Below are 5,916 nucleotides of genomic sequence, written 5' to 3' on the forward strand. Positions count from 1 at the left end.
GTTATTCTGCAATAAACCGACCTTGAACTATGCTGCGCGCGCAGCGTGTTTTAGCTAGTTAATGCTGCAGCGTAGCACGCAGTTCTAATTTACGTTTGATGAAAATACTCCTTTTGTTTCTCGTCTAACGTTAGAATCGAAATAATTAGTATCTAAATAAGGTTTATCCTAGAACAGCCTTCGGCCTCGTGATATATTCATACGCATAAGAACTTCACGCTTGGGTTATTCTACGATAAACCTAATTTTGATACTATTTCTTAAACAAAAAAGGATAAGTCTTGGAGTCCATTCAACATATTATATGTAATGTATATGTATTGGATGGCTTGACACATAAAGTATGTGCTCTTCACCACTGTACCCATGGGTCATGCAACATCAAGTTGTAATAATGAACTGGCACGCAGAAAAGTGCCATTCAAATATTCCACATGAAAATGCAAACACAACCTGCCGTGTCCAACTGTTTAAAAACAGTTTGGTTAATTTTGATTAATCAAACGTAAAATTATAATCACTTCCAAATAGCATGTATCAACATATCCCGACATGCACAATAGTAGCCCGACGAATTCCCCGGAAACACCACCAGATAACTTCCCTTGCGAAGAATTAATGGCAAGTTAAGGCCTTTACGCGCGCTCCTTGCCTATCTGGCCCAAATCCGAAGAAAACCCCTAAGCAAAACTGTTTACATGTCTTCTTCGAAGTTAATATCTTCCATGAAAAAGTGATTATGGAGATTTTTGTACACCATTTGTTTTAAATCATTATTCATTTTGTGCAAGAACCTAGCTAGATCCTTATTGAAGGAGGCTACCAGTTTAACCGTGCAATCACTTTGAACATCGTAGATGATAAGACAAAAGTGTTTGTAGTAATTGTGTTGATCATCCAATCTGCCTTCTGTTCCTAATTTGTTTTATATGTGTCATTGGTTACTTGCATTTGTTTGAGATCAAAACGGGAGCTGGTTGCCATCCAAAAAAAATCTTCTGAGTCAACAAGCAATCTATCCATCCTTATATCCATGTGATCATAAGAATGGTACACCTTATTACTAAGAAATATTCTTGTTATATCCTTGACCCAATCCATGTCTTATGATAAAATTGATTCAAGTGTTGAATAGGTATCATTAGTCTGTGTAATCAACTAAGATTGATGCACGTTCCGCATATGACGTATTATATTTAAAAGTCGATACCCTATATATAGTCGAGGAAAATTATTCCGTAATTCTGCTCAAAACTCCACCAAAACATCCGTCTGTCTTATGAGTCTCATAAAACAATTCAGGCGGCGGGACCACTCCCGAAATCCGAAGCCACGATAATCCATATTTCAATTCTAGGACAACAACAAAAATCCTCTCCAAATTGTGACAATGCGAGATACTTACCTTAACACATTGAGTGAAACCATTCGGGCACCGCCATAGAAACTATGAAAACCAAATCTCCGAATTTCGAGCATATACCAAATTTTCGTTCGAATTTTGAACAAAACCTCCAACATTTAAACAAATTCATCGACCAAGAGCCCCTAGACCACCCATTCGCCCAGACCCCGGGTCATACCGCACGATCCTCACCAACCAGCCGAATCCACTGATTCCCCGTCAGTGAATTCCACAAACCGAAAGAACTTTAACAATAAACATCCTATTAAAATTATTTAGTAAGAAACAAAGAGGGACCCGGCACGAACTATGAAAACTAAGCAAAAACAACCACAAGTAACCATCTCCAGCTTAGTACAATACATGATCTGGTGTTCGAAAAGTACACTATACATCACGAAATTGCCGTATGTGTCCATGTCCTGTTGTATACAGTGTGTAAGAATCGAAATTTTACAGTTGGACGCAAGGTTCATGCCATCAAATAAAAACAAGTAGATACGTGTCGAAATATACTCTAAAACACTCAGAGACATACTATAAATTATATCAAGAAGATACAAAACTCCAAGGCAACCCCGCCTAAAATTAAATTAACATACCCAGATAAGCGTATAAAGTTATTTCATCTAATCAAATGGTATTACCGACTCACAATCATTACGTCAACACCCGCCAAAACCAAACACACGCCGCCGCCGAGCCCTACGAAAATCAAACATCCGAACAGAACCAAGCAGAAATGTGCCGAAACACCCCCCAAAACATACAGAGATACACCGCAACATAAAACCAAGCAGACATAATCACCAAAGCAAGTTCCGGATCTTGGAAAACTATCCCTGCAAAAAATATCATCCAACCAAAATGTTATGCCATCACCCGCCATAACCACACACAACGTAGTAGGCCCCCCAAAAAACTCAGACAAGCGTCAAATGTCAGTATCCAATCAAAATATTTTAATTTACATATTAAGAACTAAAGCATACAGTACCACCAAATTAGAATCAATCAGTAAACAGCTGCCGGAAACAACCGCACGTTGCATTAAACTACCATATACCTTAAAAATGTCCGCATGCGCTCATGCCCAGTTATACACAGTGTGTGTCATCACTGGATGCAAGTGCCCATGATTTCGCCTTTAAACGAATGAAACCAAGCAGAGATGCGTCCAAATGCACTAAATCATATACAGGCATCTCGTGGCAATACTGAAGCAATATACAAACACCTAAGTAACTCCGGAATGGGAGGAAAATTCCGCCGATTATCAAGTCACTGTATTTAGACAAGCGTCCGAGGTTAGTATCTAATCAATTCTTTTCAGTTAACGTTTTTAGAGTGAAAATATATGGTATTATCAAATACGGGAGTGTAAACCAGCAGTCCATGATGTCGAAATGCCAGTTGAAAGACAACTACACTGAAAAACAGCTGGGCACCCCATTAGAATTATATGACTTCCAAATACAACTCTAAGCCAGTGTGTGAGTAAGTTATGTAATACCTCTAACATATTTAATACAGTTATTTAAATGCCACAAGGAAAACTATCATGGTACTGTCTTGCACTACAATATTATTAACTGTCAGAATTTCACCAGCGTGCGACATTATCTGTACCCCTGCTTCTGTATTCCATCAAGCTCTATTGATTAAACTAGTTATTTGTTCTATCAATATAATTCCTCATTTTCTTGTGGAGTTTCCTATTTGTCAGTAACAAGGTCTTATTTTTCACTTGTACTCTGTAGCGTGGTTTCAAAAACAACCTTTTTTGCTCTATTTAAAAGCTTTTTCGCAATGAAATGTCTACCGTCCAGCCTGTTATAAGTAATTGGACAGTATCTTGTATTATTATCCTTTTTCCTATACCGAGACAAACGGCCCTGGCCCTTATAACACATAGATAAACCGTCAAAATTTAACATATGCTTACGGATAAACTTAAAAGGATAACCACATCTATGTAACCTAAGTCTAAACAAACTAATCATGTGCATATATTCTAATTCATTGACTGAGTTTTTAGCATATCTATGGCATTCTGTAACAATAATACCTTTACGTACACCTGGTAGATGGTTACTTTTAAAATGAGTGTAGGCGTATTTATTGCGTTCTTTCTGGTAGACGTGAAAATAAATTTGTCCATCTAAAATGGTGTTGAACCCGATGCCAAAACTCAAATCTAAAAAATTAGCCACCATTTTGTTGACTGTGAGTTCTATTTCTAACTCCGGGGAATATATCTCCGCAACATACCTAATACATGTATTTAAATCTTGTAGTTCACAGTACAAAATGACACAACCATCGTCGTCAAACCGGAAAAAATCTATTATTTTATCTGTTATAGGTGAATCTATCATTTTCAGCTCACACAACAAAAGTACCAGATTAGCTCCGTCAAAAGATTCATAGCTCCCCATAGTTAGACCAGAATTTTGTAGGAAAATTCTGTTCTCCATGACGTTGAAGATTGCATAACGTTTCATGAATGCATACAGATCGTGCATGAGATACCGAATACTATCCTCTAAGTCCAATAGTCGACTCAAATGATCGATAGTATTAAAAATAGTGGTATTACTTAAAGATGTATATAGTGGCGCTACATCAAAGGTGACAATGAAAACTTTATCTAGATGGTCTGTGTCAAGATATATTGACTTTAATCGGTTTACTACTTCCATAGAGCTATGCACAACAGGTGCCTTGTAACCGGATGGTATAAAGAAATTTAAGATATCATTGAAGTAGCACCTGTACATATGTCCAAGTAATTTGGATGGTTCAGTGTTCAAGGTAGCAAACCATTTATTATCGGTCTGCCTTTTAATAAGCGCTCAATTTCAACACTTTACCTTATGTACTTTGGGTAAAATGTTTAAAGTTGGGATTTTTATACTGCCTTTACTTCGATAAATGAGAATTTGAGTATCAAATAATTCATTAGCGACTGTGAATTTATATTTATTGTATATATTATTTAAATCTGTGACTCCTAAATCCAAAAGAGAACTTAAGTTATTTACTTCGATTGGTTGGTATACGCTACTGTCACATAACTGTCTATTGTACTCACTGATGTACCATGATGTGTTTTTTATGCTAATGCCAAGATTCTTATCTGCAATATTTGCAATGATGTCTTCTCTTTTAGCCAAAGAAATGAGTGCTTTATATTCAGCATTAGACACATTGCTCTTTCTAGGGTAATTATGATTAACCTCTGTACTCATGGTATCCATGTGATCTAATATATCTATACAGTATTCGTACATGCCCCTGGGTAGAGAAGGGTTATGTAAACCAAGCTTCAAAATGCTATTATTCGTGAAGTTATTCTGTTTTGTGTGGGTAATTTTTTGATACCTTGATATATTTCAGTTTTTATTTGTTCCTTTATAACTTGGTCAGTGCCTGTTCTGGTAGGTATGAAGTTGGGACCTTTACCAAGTATTTTAGTTAAACTGTTATCAATATACAAATTTGTGAAATTGTGTACTATACCATTATTCGACAATTTACAAGCTGATAATTCCCTGTCACAATAACTAATGCGCCTATCCAGCAACTCAATGGCTAGATTCATCATGTTGACTTTTTCATAGGACTCTGCACTATCTAGGATGGTTTTTAACCTGAATGCATTCCACATGGAATGAAGTGTCGATAGTTATTAATATAATAATAAAAATTATGTTGTAGAACGTTCTTCGCAATCGACCTAAATGGAATTATGTTTAATCTAAGTTCGTCTCGGATACCACGTCGAACATCTGATGGATGAGAATGGTATAGACATTGCATTTTACTTTTTGTATTTAATTTCTCTTGCAAATGAATTTGAATGTCAAACTATTGAAAATACCACAATTTTGGTATATGGTAAATGTTACTGAATAGGCAAATCTAATAATGATACTGACAGCCATAATGATGATGAAAAAATATTTATTGAATGAACATACAAAGTGTAAATAATTTTCAGTATTACATTCGTTTAACAACAACAGGAAATAAAATGTGCACAACATTTTGATTTCATTTCAAATGACAGTGACTGTCCGTTTATGCTGAAATCATTATATATATATATATATATATATATATATAGTTTTTTGTAGTAGCTATTGGCTAATAATTTCAATTTATGAATTTTTATTATTTTGTTCAATTACGGCTTTTGCTTACAATACAGTTTCAATTTGTCATGCACTTGTTTATTATCATTCAAATTATCTGCATTTACTATTTACTAAATACAAAACTCATTTTTCTTTCATTAAATCTTGCCTATTCAGATATCTATATTCTATAAAATATATAAAACGTATTTTGCAGTGCATCGAATGCCTCAGGTCCCAATCAATCTGTTTTTCAATGAAGAATTTCACCAAGCCGTAACGATTTCATGTGCCTTGCAATGGCGATACAAGTGGAGAAATTGTTATCGACAGTTACGCTGACGGTAAATGCATTGTTTGCGTCTTGAATGT

The sequence above is a fragment of the Mercenaria mercenaria genome, chromosome 16 (genome assembly GCF_021730395.1).
Source record: "Mercenaria mercenaria strain notata chromosome 16, MADL_Memer_1, whole genome shotgun sequence".
Classification (NCBI taxonomy): domain Eukaryota; kingdom Metazoa; phylum Mollusca; class Bivalvia; order Venerida; family Veneridae; genus Mercenaria; species Mercenaria mercenaria.